The sequence below is a fragment of the Arvicola amphibius genome, chromosome 4 (genome assembly GCF_903992535.2).
Source record: "Arvicola amphibius chromosome 4, mArvAmp1.2, whole genome shotgun sequence".
Classification (NCBI taxonomy): domain Eukaryota; kingdom Metazoa; phylum Chordata; class Mammalia; order Rodentia; family Cricetidae; genus Arvicola; species Arvicola amphibius.
The window spans coordinates 46757980-46773865 of NC_052050.1; positions in this window are offsets into that span (position 1 = coordinate 46757980).

The window sequence follows — 15886 nt, forward strand, 5'->3', positions numbered from 1 at the left end:
CTCTGCCACTGGTAACTTTTACCAGACTCCTCAAGGCCCATTCCTTCCCTTCAATCATCCATTCAAAGGCTGCTTCCTCGGGGCCTTTCCATGATAGCCCCCAAATAAAAAGATTTTAGCCAGTCACTCTTTGCTCCCTTCCTCTGCACTGTTCTTTCATGAACTTCCTGGCCCATGGGTGATCGGAGCATTTGTTTACTGTCTTTTCCCTTGCCAGATTGTTAGCAACAGAAGAGCAAGGACTCCTTTTGTTTTCCTCCTGTTCCCCAGTGCCTAGCACAGTCTGCAGCAAATAGAGTCCCTCGGTAAATATCTGCAGAACGCACAAGTGAATGGATCCGGGGGAGTGCGGAGTCTGATGGCAGGGTGGATCTGCTAAGTCAAGACAGACACTATTAGGTCTGACATCCCAGGGGTCCTCACAGAAGGAAAAGCTGTCAGATGCACTACCTAACACTCCGGGGCCTAATGCAGGGGAACCAGATGAGTTGTAGGCCTGTGAAATTGTATGCATGGGAAGGAAAGGGCTTGTGTACACCCTAAGGAGCGCACAAGCACACATGTCTCAATGCGATTCTAGACCTCACACAATGCTCTACTGTGGAACATCTGAGGCCCCAGGTGTGTTTCTCTACTTCTCACATCTGTGTGGGTGCTGTGTGCATATCTGAAGGATGAAGGTGTGTGGGCCTACCCTAGGAGGAAGAGAGAGATATCTGTTCCCACTCCCTGCCATACAAAGGACTGTGAAGGGTGAAAGTACCTTCCCACACAGCCCTGGAGCCTGGATGCTGGCCACAGGAGAAATGGAGCCAACCAGCTGTTTCTGTTCTTTCCCGGATGGGCTCGACCATTCGCTTCCAACTAGGCAGGCTGCTCTTTCTTCTTAGGGCAGAAATTTGGGTCACAAATGCTTTTTGGCAAGTTTTCATTCTTAGACATTACTGTGCAGATTGTTTGGGGAGGGGAGGAGAGGAAATGGGACAAGGGAACTAGGAGCAGCCGGAACTCATCAGAAGGGCTGAGGCAGGCAAACGGCAGGTTGTCATGACACACATGCAGTCCTAGAACCACTGGGCATCAGAAGCTGTGTCCTAGATGCAGGCAACAGCAGCCAAAGGGCTGATGCTGCCAGCCCTGTCTTCTTGCCTGCGGAGTCTCACAACCTTTGCCTCTGCCTTGATTCTGCGTCTCTACTCTTGGTAGTCCTAGTTCTTTCCCATGTTTATTTTGTATCTTGATGGGAAAAAAGTTCACTAACAACAAATCATCAAGAAGCTGGAGAGATGGCTCAGTGGGCAAAGGGGTTTATGACTTAGGTTTGATGAAATGAACAAAAGACCTGGGGTCAGCACGGCGGGAGGAGAGAATTCACTCCCACAAGTTGTTCACTGATGTCCACAAGCATGTCATCACACGCACACACATGTACCCTGCGGTTTAAGTAAATTAAAGCAAAAACAAAAACTGGGCTGTGGTGGCGCACGCCTTTAATCCCAGCACTCGGGAGGTAGAGGCAGGCAGATCTCTGTGAGTTCAAGGCCAGCCTGGTCTACAAGAGCTAGTTCCAGGACAGCCAAGCAGCTGGCACAGGAACTTTCTGGGCCTGACACAATTCTGACTTTAGATTTTTGTTTTAAGTTATATTTATTTATTTTTTACTTGTGCATGTGGCAAGCTCACGCATACCAGAACATGCATGTGGAGAGCCAAGGAACACGTGAGGGAGTCACTTCATGCAGTCTACTGTGTGAATATCAGGAATGGAGCTCAGGTCATTTGGCTTGGCAGCAAGGGCCCTCATCTGCTCAGCCATCTTTCCTGTCCCTACCACTTCTGTCCCTCAGGCCTGGCCTCCTGACCCTGGTAACTTAGCGCCTGCTAGTGTCTGGTCTCCACTTCCTGTCCCATCTGCCCACAACTGACACAGGCATAAGGAACAGTACTCGCTTCTCCTCAGTTCTTAACAGTTATTTGGGTTGAGTGTATCCTAGGAAGCACAGAATCATGGTACTCTGAAAAGGAGACATCTCAGCCAATGGCTTTCAAGACATCTCAGCCAATGGCTTTCACATTTTGCTCTACAGAGCTCTAGAATTCAGTATGGGGGGATGTTCAGATGCCAGAGGGTAGGGTTGGTGGCTTTGTTCTTGTTTGTTTTCTTGAGACAGCATCTTTCTATGTAGACCAGGCTGGCCTCCAACTCACAGAGATCCACTTATCTCTGCCTCCCAAATACTGACATTAAAAGCATGTATGTGCCACCACACTTAGTGGGTTGGTGGCTTCGTTTTTAATAAAATTTTATTGAGAAAAAATATGTTATTGTCCACATGTGCACACATGTCTGGTATGTATGTGTGTAGGCACCGGGGCCCTTATGCCATGGTGAACATGTAGAGGTCAAAGGACAACTTTTGGGGGTTGGTTCTCTCCTTCCATTTTGGGATCTGGAACTAAACTCAGACTGTTATCTGAGTTTATATGCTGAGCCATTTCTCTAGACCCCTTTACTGGCCTTTTCTAGGGTAAACTTTTGCACAAGGAAAGGTGTCTGCTAACCAAAAGTTTGAAACTGGAGCTGGAGAGATGGTTCAGAGGTTAAGAGCACTGGCTGCTTTTCTTTTCTTTTTTTTTTGGTTTTTCGAGACAGGGTTTCTCTGTAGCTTTGGAGCCTGTCCTGGAACTAGCTCTTGTAGACCAGGCTGGTCTCGAACTCACAGAGGCACTGGCTGCTTTTCCAGAGGTCCCGAATTCAATTCCCAGCAACCACATGGTGGCTCACAACCATCTGTAATGAAATCTAGTGCCCTCTTCTGACCTGCAGTGCAGGCATACATGCAGGCAGAACACTGTGTACATAATAAATAAAATTTTAAAAATGTTTGAAATTATTTTTATTAATAATTTTACTTTTACTACTATTGCTGTTGTTGAGATGTTTTCACTCTCTAGTCCAGGATGGACTGGCACGCACTATGTAGCCCAGGCTGACCTCCAACTGATGGCAATTTTCCTGCCTCAGCATCCTTAAGGCTGAGATTGCAGGCATATGCCACCATACTTGGGTGAATTCGCAGTTTCCCTAAGGTGTTTAAATTTCTCCTGTCCCCCACCTTTCAGCCTGCTCTGTGTTCCTCTTTTCTGCCCCACCCTTCCTTCAAGCCAGGCTAGCAGCTTGGAGCCTCCTGTTCAGATCACATGGAATTTTCAGTGTGTCTTGCCTCGTGCCTTGACTGATGGTCTTGTCCCAGTTTCAACGTTGTTCTTAGTGCTTCTTTTCTCTTTGGGGCTGAAAACATCTGTTGGGTCAACAAATATCTCTGTACCACTCTTAATGTTCTTTAAGAATGCATGGCTCCTCATTTCTAGGGGAAGGCTAAGCTTTATTTTGTCGTTCTTATAGCCGAAGCAGATATATGAGCTGGGAGAGGTAGAGGAATGAATGAGTAAATAAATGAACCCATACGTTTATGTTCTTTATTTTTCTTAGTCATTACTCCTCTTCACCCTCTGACTCAGAGGCCCAGGGCAAGAGGAAAGCAGATCCCTGACGGCACAGGCAACGACACTAACTCAAAGTCTCAGCACTGTAGCCAGCATTTTACACGTTAGCGTATCATAAGCCTACTCTCGCGGTCCTATTTGTGCACCCACTCCAGAGACGAAGAAACTGGACTTCGGAGAGGTGAAGCTCTTTGCCTGACATGACAGCTGTAGTGTGTAGGCGCTCACCCTGGAACGTAGAGCCTCTCACAAGGCAACCACACTTTACACCTGAGGCTAAGCTCCTTCGTTTGGATACTTCCTCTGGCTCTCCAGATAAACTCTCCCTTTAACCATGGCCATCCCCTTGCTTTCTACACTCCACCCAGTGTCTGTCTCCCGAAATCTGATCTCTCCTTGTGTCCTGTAGTCTTCTTCCCGGCTGTTTGGACTCTGGGAATCCCTTGTAAGAAACCAACCACACAGCCAGTAGTAGAGCAGAGAGAATGAATTGGGTCTTACTGGGAATCACCAGGGCAAGTAAGTACACGTATTAAAAAATAATTACTCTGCCACCCCCACTAAGTCCTTGGCTCTCCTGAGGACGAGCCTGGAGCCAAGATTTGGCCTTTGACAAATGTCTGGGACTTTGTCTGCATGTGGAGGCTGGTGGTGGAGCCACATTCTCCAGGGATCTGTGATCCTCCTCACTCCAGAGTCCCTCCTCCCAAACACCCCTCAACTCTGACTCTCCCGTTCCACTTAAGAGCCCATAACCCCAACCTCGGCATTGCTGAGGATACAGGTACGTGGGAGTGGGGTGCCGGGAAAAACTGGACCCCCCACCTTTACTTGATGTTCTGCAGTTTGTGCCTCGAATGAATTTGACTCCCAGAGTCGGTTGGGGAGAGCGGGTGGGGGATGAGGGGTATGCATACCACGGAGCATAGGGAAGAGAGGGACCAGCCAGAACACGAAGAGCAGGTACAACGGCACGGGTGGTGGGAGGAGGTAAGTGGTGGTGCGGACTACTTTGGACTCCCCGCCAGCTCCGGGAAGGGCCCAGGTCTAGCGGCGGAGGACAACTTCTGCCAGCAGCCCGCGTCCTGCCCGCTCCCGCGCGCTGCGGTGCCCGGCCCCGCGCAGCCCTCCCGGCCGAACCTGAGCTCTGGCGCTCCCTTCATCAGCCCGGTCACCCGGCCAGCGCCCACCCTCGACAACCACCGCCCGGCCTCCTCACCTGCGGACCCGAGGGAGCCGGCGGGCCGGGCCCGGGCCTCGCTGGGTCTCGGGAAGAGCTCTTCCCCCGCGCTAGCTGCGCTCAGGGATCCGCAGCGCGCGGCCAGGCTGCGGCGCCATCAGCTGCTGCGAGGCTGTCGGGCGCGGAGCCGGGGCTCCGGGGGGCTCCGGGAGTAGAGGCGGGGGACCCTGGGCAGGCTCCGGGCGTAAACACCCAGCAACGTGACCGGAACTGGCGAAGGAGCTGGAGGGGGCGGGGGGCGGGAGAGATAAGGGGGAAGGGAGGGACCTGGGGCGCGCGGGGAGGGGCCGTGGGCGGGGCGGGGGAGGGGAGGCTAGCGGCTGGGGCGGGGGAGGGGGAGCCCCGGGACTACAGGAACCCCGGGAGCCCGGCCTCGCACCCTGCGGGCAGCCGAATCCTTGGAACTGGCTCTGGCTGTGAGCTGAGGAGGGAACTGGGGTACCACAGGCGACTAGGCGAGCGGGGACGCGGCGACCGATCAGCACCGCGGACAGCGCCCAGGCCCGAAGGCCTGGATCCGCTCCGCCCCTCTAGGAGGGGCAGCGCCCTCAGCCTCCTAGGAAGAGCTGGGATACCCCGGAGCTGCTGGCGAGCGTATCTGGAAATATGCTCCTGGTATATGCGGCAGCAAGGCTGAGCTAGATCTCTCACTAGTTTTGTGACCTTGGGTGAGTCACCTCACCTCGTAGATGATTGTGCCTAGAACCAACAGAAGATCCTTTATAAACACTAAAGTCCCTAAAATGTGTCAGGAGCTGGTGTTGAGCCGTTGTTTTGCTGTGAATAGGTTTTTAGAGTTACTCTGTTCGCCTTATAGTTCTGGCTCCATCAGCATCTTTCTCTTTCCCAGGCCGATGGTGGTGTATGGAGTGCACCTTTGTATTGTCTCGAGAATTAAATGGGTTAATACCTGTATACGGGTGAGAGCTCTTTAGACACCTGTACGCATGACGGTTGATGGCAAGGAATCTGATGCTCTCAGTGAGTGGCAGGTGGCTCCAAGCTCCCAATGGCAACTCATTTCCATCCCTGCCTTGTCACATTGAAGGTGGTGGTTTCAGGGACTCAGACCAAAAGACTGGTCTGGATTTCCACACTCCTTTGCAAGCCAAATATTTGTTTTCCTTTTGAGTCAAATTTTCAGAAGACCCCCCCCCCTTTTTTGACGAAGTCTCAGTATGTAGCTCTAGCTTGGTTGGATCTCTCTTGCTTAGTAGACCAGGTTGGCCTTGAACTCACAGAGATCCTCCTGCATCCACTTCCTGAATATAAAGGTGTGCATTACCATGCCCAGATTTCTTCCCCCTCTTCTTTCTTTTCCTTCTTCTTCCTCCTCCTCTTCTTTCTTTCCTACCCCTCCCTCCCTCCCTCCCTCCCTCCCTCCCTCCCTCCCTTCCTTTCTTCCTTTCTTCTCCCCCACTTCTGTTTTTTGTTTTTCAAGACAGGGTTTCTCTGTGCAACCTTGGCTGTCCTGGAACCCACTCTGTAGACCAGGCTGGCCTTGAACTCAGAGGTCCACCTGCCTCTACCTTCTGAGTATTGGTGTTAAAGGCGTGCACCACCACTGCCAGGCTTCTTATTGTCTTTACAGGATAGCATTACTGATCTGTGAGGGTCTCCCGCAGGGATATGAGTTCTGATAAACCACCTAATGTCCTGAGTTGTATGAAGTGTCAGAATGACTAATGATGTTTTATGTCTCCAAAAGACATGGTGTGAAAGAGTCTAAAACCCTAATGCTAGCTCTGCTACCTGCTAGCTTAATAATTTCAGAAATTTCTAGAAAACTTCTAGCCTCTCTGATCTCCTCCTTCTCCTCTTCCTTTCCCTTCTCTTCTTCTTCTTCTTCTTTTTTTTTTGGTCAGGATCTGACTCAGAAGTTCAAACTGATCCGAAACTTGTGGTAATTGTGCCTCAGCTCTGGACTGCTGGAATTACAGGCACGAGCCGCCATACACTCCTGAACTGTACTTCTCCAATAATTTGGGAAGAACAACATCTATCAACAGAATCCTTATATAAGTATCTTGAGGGGCTGAGAGATGGCTCAGAGGATAAGAGCATTGACTGTTCTTCCAAAGGTCCTGAGTTCAATCCCCAGAAACCACATGGTGGCTCACAACCATCTATAATGAGTTCTGGTGCCCTCTTCTGGCCTGCAGGGATACATGTAGACAGATGCTGTATATATAATTAATAAATAAATCTTTTAAAAAATAAAAGTATCTTGAGGGATGACTGGAGAGATGGCTCAGTGGTTAGGAGCCCTGGCTGCTCTTCCAGAGGACCCTGGTTTGATTCCTAGCATCCACCTGGCAGTTTATGATGATCTATAACTCCAATCCCAGAGGATCTGATGTTCTCCTCTGGCCTCCCCTGGCACTAGGCATGCACATGGTGCACAAACACACCTGTATGCAAAACATTCATATGTATTATATATATATAATATGCTGATATATATATATATATATATATATATATATATATATATATATATGCTGGCTTTTCAAGACAGGGCTTCTCTGTAGCTTTGGGACTTATCCTGGAACTCACTCTGTAGACTGGCTGGCCTTGAATTCACAGAGATCCATCTGTCTCTACCTCCAGAGTACTGGGATTAAAGATGTCCACTACCACTGCCTGTCTAAAAAATAAAAATTTAAGGTGCTGGAGAAATGGCTCAGTTGTTAAGAGCACTGGCTGATCTTCCAGGGGACCTAGGTTCAGTTCCTGGCACCTACATGGCAGCTCACAACCACCTGTAACTCCTTCTGAATATCATGGGAACCAGGTGTGTAAGTGACACACACATTTCAGCGAAACACCCCTACACATAAAATGAAATAAACAGAAACTTAAAAGTGTTATGAGGTTCAAATTAAATGTGTGTGTGTGTGTATATGTGTGTGTGTATGTGTGTGTATGTGTGTGTATGTGTGTGTGTGTGTGTGTGTGTGTGTGTGTGTGTGTGTGTGTAGTGCAGGCGAATAGGATTGCAATGGCCAATTCCCAGATGTTCTTCTCCTTGTCCTGGATAAAAATGAGTCCTGGGACTCTGGCTTTTCAGCAGCTAAAGCAAATAGCTATAGAAACCCATCTGATATTGATCCTGTTCCATGGAGGCTGCAATTTTGGGACAAGAAGTGCTGCTTACAGCCTCCTGCACCCAATCAAGCTCCCTGCTGAAAGGGGACACTGAGGTGACAATAACAGTAACAATAAACATTTATGAAGCACTTTCTGCATGCCACAGATTTTTGTTAAATACTGTTTAATTTCCTCCCTGTTTTTGAAGTTAAGTTTGTAGTAAAGGTAAAAGAAACACAAAAGTATATATCTCACCTTAGAGCAGCCATTATGTTTAGCGAGGCCCTTTATCTACACAATCTCATCTTAACTTCGGAGGATTCCCGTCGCAAAGGCAATTCCCGTTTGAAGGTGGGGAAAGGGAGTCTGAAGAGAGATTGCACATAACCACGCAGCTGGGAAGCAGCATGGCCAGGATTACAGCCCTTGTCCACCTAGTGTCATGGAAAGTGAGTTTGCAACCACCTCATTATCAGGACTCCCAGACAGATGGACCCAGCTGTGATGGAAAACACCCATAGCGGTGAGATGACCAAAGTGTGCGAGGACTTGGATGCATCCCAGCTCTGGCTTTCCTGACTCTCTGATCAGTCTTGAACCATGAGCGTGACCATAGGAGATGACAGCTGGGGCAGTGAAGACGACGACATGTTTGCCAGATCACAGTTGAGCCTCGGACTTCTCCTTTCTGCTTCAAGCCTGTCCACATCCTCCTCCATTCAGGGCAGAGCGGCCAGGGGTTCCCACCTCACCCTTCCCCCTTTTCATACTGGTAGGCCATTTTACTTTGTTTTTATTCAGTGCCCCTCCCCCCAGATTCCTTGATTGATAGGTATCCTTTAAAGGATCCTATGGGATCTGGCTGCTTATGCCTGAAATATCTCAATTTTAGGTCAGTTTTCTTGATCTTGGACAGCTGATTCCCAATCCCTTGGTGATCTAGTATAAATATCTAAATATAATAGATCTAATCTAAATGTAAATATTGTTACACATAATGCACATTCTTTCCTTAGGTGCATCACTTCTTACTTCCAGCATTTTCAATTATCTATCTATCTATCTATCTATCTATCTATCTACCTACCTACCTATCTATCTATCTATCTATCTATCTATCTATCTATCTTTATTCTTTTGAGATGGAGGTTTCTCTAAGCAACACTGGTTGGTCTGCAACTCAAAGGGAACTGTCTACCTCTGCCACCTGAGTGCTGTGATTAAAGGTGTGGTCACTAATTCGACCCAGAAAGGTTAAAAAACATAAGGAAAAAATACTGCACTAATGCAACTAATATTACTTTTGTTATTATTGTCAAGTTTTCCTTTTCTTTTCTTTTTTGGGGTTTTGGGGATCAACCTTGGGTATGTGAGGGAAGCACTCTATTACTGAGCTATATCTGTAATCTGTCTTCTAGGGCTCCCCCACCCCATACAGGGTTTCTTTTTTTTAATTTAATTAATTTATTTATTAAGTATACAACATTCTGCCTCCATGTGTGCCCACCTGTGCCCGCACACCAGAAAAGGGCACCAGATTTTATTACAGATGGTTGTTAGCCACCATGTGGTTGTTGGGAATTGAACTCAGGTCCTCTGGAAGAGCAGTCAGTGCTCTTAACCACTGAGCCATCTCTCCAGCCCCAGACAGCGTTTCTTTACGTAGCTTTGAAACCTGACCTGGAACTCACTCTGTAGACCAGGCTGGCCTCGAACTCACAGAGGTCCATCTGTCTATGCCTCCAAGTGCTGGGATTAAAAGTGTGCACCACCTTTGCCCTGCTTAACATGGTATTCTTTGGTTTATTTGTTTGTTAATGTTTTTTTGAGACAGGGTTTCTCTGTGTAGCTTTGGAGCCTGTCCTGGAACTCACTCTGTAGACCAGGCTGGTCTTGAACTCACAGAGATCCACCTCCATTGCCTCTAGGGAGCTGGGATTAAAGGCTTGCACCACCACCACCCTGCCATTTTTCAAGTTTTATCATTATTTCTCTTCATGTTTCTATGTTGTTCTGGAAGCATTCCCTCCAGAGGGGTGTTTATAATATGTAGGAAGCTAAGAAAACTGAGGAACTTCAGGAAGTTCCTAAACCAAGATTCCCAAATCTCTTCTTAAGGTTGTAGAAGCAGTCAAAATTGCTGAGGCAAGGCAGGCAGTACTCCCACAAGCAGAGTTGTTTGCTGGTGGTGCAGGGAACTTAAGGGACGGGCTTTCATGGGTTATGACCCATGCTCCTGTAAGTCACCCCTCTCCTGTTGTCCCCTAAATATCTCTGATAAACTCATTGGTCCACCAAGATAGACTTGGGTGGGATGATTTCTTTGGTCTATTGTTGGTGTCCTCTCTGGGGTGAGGAGTTTCTTTTTTCTTTCTTTTTCTTTTTTAATATCTCCACTGGAGAAGTCATGCAGCATACAGCCATAGCATTCTTGCAACCCCTTCATGACAACTAGCTTCTTGTGTTGGCTTTTGTCTTTGTTTGTTGTTGTTTGGAACATTATTTTATAGTCTGATTCTTCTTGGCACTTGTATGTGAGGATGGAGAGGTGGGTATGCTTGCTATGTCAACATATGTGGAGGCCAGAAATTGTCAGAATGTTTTCTCTTTTTTAAACTAGTTATTCTTATTTTATGTTTTGCCTGCATGTATGTCTGTGTGAGGGGGTCAGACCTTGTAGTTACAGGCAGTTGTGAACTGCCTTGTGGTTGCTGGGAATTGAACCCAGGTCCTCTGGAAGAACAGTCAGTGCTCTTAACCTCTGGAGAGATGTTTCCAGCCCAGAATGTTTTCTTTAATTTCTTATTCACCTTGTATTTTTTAGAGACTTATTTATTTTTATTTATGTATTTTATGTATATGAGTGTTCTACCTGCTTACACAGCTGCATGCCAGAAGATGGTATCAGATCTTATTATAGATGGTTGTGAGCCACCAAGTGGTTGTTGGGAATTAAACTCAGTACCTCTTGAAGAGCAAACAGTTTTGTTTTTTTAAGGCAGGCTGAAATTCAGTCTGTAAACCAGGCTGGCCTCAAACTCACAGAGATTCACCTGCTTTTGCCTGGTGAGTGCTGGGATTAGAGGTGTGTGCAGCCAGTATTCTTAACCTCTGAACCATCTCTCCAGGCCTCCACCTTGTATTTTGAGACAAGGTCTTCTTTTTTTTATGGTTCATTTTTTTATATTTAAAAATTTCCATCTCCTCCCCTTTTCCTCCCCCCTTCCCTCCCTTCCCCTCCACCCATAGCCCCCCTCCTTCCCGAGACAAGGTCTTCTTATTGAGCCTAGAGCTCATTGTTTCTCTGGGATTAACTGGCTGGCCATTGAGCCTCTGGGATCTGTCTCTACTTCCCAGCAGCGGGGTTACAGACACACACACCACACCAGGTTTTACAGGGGAGACAGGAATCTAAATTCAGGCTTTCATGTTTGTACAGCAAACATTTGACCCTCATTGCTGGAGACCTGCTTCAGTCCACACCACCTGATTTTTTTTCAATCTTTAGCAAAGAATATAGAGTCTGTAATTTCTCCATCCAGGTAATACATATGATTATATACATATTGCAATAGTTATATTGTGTGCCTGCTTTTTATTTTTTGGGTGTTTTCGAGACAGGGTTTCCCTGTAGTTTCTAGAGCCTGTCCTGGAACTAGCTCTTGTAGACCAGGCTGGCCTCGAAATCAGAGATCCGCCTGCCTCTGCCTCCCGAGTGCTGGGATTAAAGGCGTGCGCCACCACCACCCGGCTGTGTGCCTGCTTCTATGTGTACATACATTATGTGGAGCCCAGAGGAGGAAGTTGGGTGTCCTGTTCTACCACTGTCTGCCTCATTCCCTAGAGGTAGGGTGCTCACTGAATCTGCAGTTGAGTTGACAGCCGGTAAGTCCCTGCAGTCCCATTGCCGTCCCAACCATGCCCACTTTGTAAGTGGGTTCTGAAGATTTGATTCAGGTCCTCATGCTCCCAGTCCCTAATTGGTTTTTTTGAGACAAGTTTTCTCTGTGTAACCATGGTTATCCTAGAATTCACTTTCGAGACCAGACTGGCCTCAAACTCAGAGATTTACCTGCCTTTGCCTCTGGAGACAAAGATTAAAGGCATCTGCCAACACCGCCTAATTAAAAACAAACAGGTCCTAATTACAAAAACAAAACAAAAAAGCAAAAAAACTCATAAAAGTAGGACATGCTTGCCAGGTGATGGTGGAGACCTTTAATCCCAGCAGTTCGGAGGCAGAGGAAGTCAGATCTCCGAGTTCAAGGACAGCCTGGCCTACAGAGTGAGCTCCAGGTCAGTTAGGGCTATACAGAGAAACCCTGCCTTAAAAAAACAAAACCAAAAAAAAAATGCTTATATCCCATTTAAAAACTAATAATCTTATCTCCTCCATCTTTAATTTTACTTCCCGAAGTTTTTCTTGTCATTTTCCACCTCTTTTCTCTCTGAGACAGGGTAGAGTTTCTCACACCCCAGGCTGGCCTTAAACTCACAGAGATCCGCCTGCCTCTGCCCTCTGAGTGCTGAGATTAAAGGCGTGTGCCATCACCACCCAGCTCAGGGTACGGTTTCTCACATCCCAGGCTGGTCTCCAACTCACTATGCAGCTGCGGATACCCTTGAATTTCTGATTCCCCTGCTCCCACTTCCCAGTGCTAAGATTACGTGCTTGAGCCACCGTGCCTTGTTTTATGCTGCACTGGAGATTGAAGCCAGGGCTTTGTGATGTTAGACAAGAACTGTACCAAACTGAGTTATACTCCCAACCCTTTTCGTTTGATGTAGGGTCTGTCACCGTAGTCCAGGCTAACCTGGACAAATAGGTCTAAATAGCCCAGGCTGGCCCCAAACTCAAGGCTGAGTGTACACTCAGCCTATGCTGAGATTACAGGGTTACCACAACCACACTCAACACACACACATTGGTTTCCTTTGTCGGTATGTTAATTTCAAGGAATAAGATTAGAGGAAGGTTGTTTAGAAGGAATGATCAACCCATGCCAGACACTCTAACTCCAAAGCCCTATATTTCTCTTTCCTTCTTTCTCTTGTTCCTTGTTCGCTTACATGTGGGTGAGTCAATCTTCCTGTCTTCATGCCACTGCTTAGCTGAGATGCGTGGAAAGCCTGGGTGGGTTCCTTAGGATTTATGGAATCTTGGTATTAAAACAAAACAAAGCAAACAAAAACAAACAAAAACCAAAAAACTCTTACTATATCATTCAGGCTGGCTTTGAACTTCTGGGCTAAAGCTAGTCTTCTGCTTTAGTTGTCTGAGTACCAGAATTGCAGGTTTATTGAATAGTGGAGATGGCATGTGTGGACAGAATGGCAAAGGTCCGTAGCAGGTCAGCTCCTGGAAATTTTTCTTTGTTTGTTTGTTTGAAACAGGGTCTCACTTTGTAGACCAGGCTGGCCTTGAACTCACAGTGACCCTCTTGTTTCTGCTTCCTGAGTGTTAAAATTAAAAGGCATGAGCCACCATCATGCCCAGCTTTTCCGGGAAATTAATTTCTTTCTCTCTTTCTCTCCATTCCTTCCCCTTTTTGCTTGGTTCTCTCTCTCTCTCTCTCTCTCTCTCTCTCTCTCTCTCTCTCTCTCTCTCTCTCTCTCTCTCTCTCTGTCTCTCTCTCTCGTCTTATGTATCCCAGGCTGGCGTCAACTTAGACCTTGCTATTTAGGTAAGGATGACCTTGGATTTCTGAGCCTCCTGCCTGCCTCGTGGGTGCTGGCATGATAGGTGGGCACCATCTCTGGAGAGCTGACTTTGCATGTACTGAGCAAACTGCTGAGCTCCATCCTCTATGCCTCCATAGCGCTCCTGCACATAGACCTGCGTTTTCATAAGGAAGGCTAGTTCCAGGCTCTTACAAGGGAGCCAGACTTCTTACTTGAGTCTGCCCAGCTTCTCTCCTGTAAAGCAAAAGGTTTCCCAGTGTGATGGTTGGTGCCTTCTTGCAGTCCCAGCACTTGGAGGTTGAGGCAGGAGGATTGCCAAGAGTTTGAAGCCAGCCTGGACTATATAACAAGATACTATTTTAGAAAAACAAAAAGAGGAAAAACCAAATTTGGATTGCCCTAATATGGGAGGACTCCCTGAATGTGAAATCTCATAAGCATTTCCTCCTCCTCTTTTTTCTCCTCCTCTTCCTCTTTGATGGGGGTGGGGTGGCGTTTTCCTTCCTTCCTTTCTTGACAGGTCTTATGTATATCAAGTTGTTTTTTTCTGGCTTTGTAGGTGAGGATGACCTTGAACTTCTGACCTTTCTACCTCTACCCCTTGAGCCCTAAAATTACAGGATACCCCCATGCCTGACTTTACAGACATTACAGAATTCCTTTACACCAGGGTTAGGTTGCCTCAAGCCTCTGATCCGGTCAGCCAGGCTGGTCTCTGCCATTCTACAGCAAAGACAGAATCTGGTGTGGATGGGAGGTTGGTTGCTCCGGTGGGGCTGGGCCTAGGGTGGGCAAGTGTCTAGGCTGATGCCATGGTACTGTTTTAATTACTGCCGTATTATAATATTTTAATCTTTTTCAGGGCACATCCATTTTTATTTTAGGCTTTTAAGAGAGTTTAATTTTTTATGCTTTATGTTTACAGTAAGTAGAACAAACTGTTTAAGGGGACAAAGCACAGCGGGATTAAAAGTCTCTGAAAACCTGACTTCTGGCTCGGCGCTCCAAAGAAACCCAGATAATCAGTATGGTGAGGCTATGAGTCGGGAAAAGGCGAAGGAGACTGGGCGGTCCGGCGCGCTGCTGCAGAGAAGTGCGGTGACCCCGCCGGTGCGCGGAGGGTGGAGCGCACCGCCGCCGGGAGGGTGAGCGCCTCCGGGTCCCGTGCTGTCCCCGCGGCCGCCAGTGAGCTGGGCACTGGCCCTGATGCAGTTGGAGCCGCCTCCGCGGCGCAGGGAGCTGCGGGACAAGGCATGGCGGGCCGCAGGGCGCCGGGGGAGAAGCGCTGGCAATTGGTGCGCTGGTGAGTGGGCAGCGGCAGCCACCCGGCTTCGCGAGGCCCGGGAGCGGGGATGCCAGCCCAAAGTTTCTTCCCGAGCGGAGAAACAGGATTGGGTTAACATAGGTGCCGGGCTGCCAGATCAAAGCCACTCAGCGTCCCCGCGCAGCATCATCCTAGCTACTCTCCAGAGAACAGCCCGGGGAACCGATGTCTTCCTGCATCCCAGTGTCTGGATGCTCAGGGACGACAGCGGGGACCTGGCCCGGGCTTTCAGGGTCTTAAGAGTGCAGGTCTGCCTCCTCAACCCGCTGTGGCCGCAGGGAGACGTCTAGATCTTAAGGAAAGCCAAGCCTTGCCTGTGTCAGGTGCTTTGGAAGGGTAGTAGGCACACGGGTGGGGTTTCCTCGTCCTTCACCTCACCTTAGCTTCCTAACCGTGGGGATACTTGTCTACCTCCAATCCTGCTCCCCTAAGTAGAGTCTAGAACCTGAGTCCCAAGAGGGCACCAGCCACAGCCCCACCCTTCTATTCAAAGAGATGCCTCAGCTCACATACGCAAGGCCCACTGGACCGGGACTCAGTGAAGTAGGCCTGGGAGATTTGGGAGAGGGAGGGGGATTCATAAGTAGAATGGGCACTTACCCCTTTCCTCATGGCAGTCCCCCGCTAGGAGATCTGTCAGTAGGGTGTCAGGTTACCAGACTGCAAGCTGGGAGGGTTTTCCAAGGTGCTGCAGCCCAGTCACAGGAGCCAACGGGTGGCCCTGGGCATGTTCTCTGTACCCTTAAGTCTGAATGTCTCAGGGCTGCCAAGACCTCTGCTTGGTGGGACTGGTTTTGATTAAGTATTGGTATCCATCAATGAGAGCAACACCCAGAGCAAGTCCCATGGCTCTGAAGTAATCAGAACTCAGGTATTGCATTAACACAATTATTCACAGTAACTAGTACTCAGAAGAAGACAGTAGCACACCCGTTTTACAGATGAGAAAAGTCAGGAAGAGAAAATGATTAGTTAAGGCTACAGCAAACACTGTCTGGCCTTATTAGTTTTGAGATAGGGTTTCTTCATATAGTTCTGGGAGT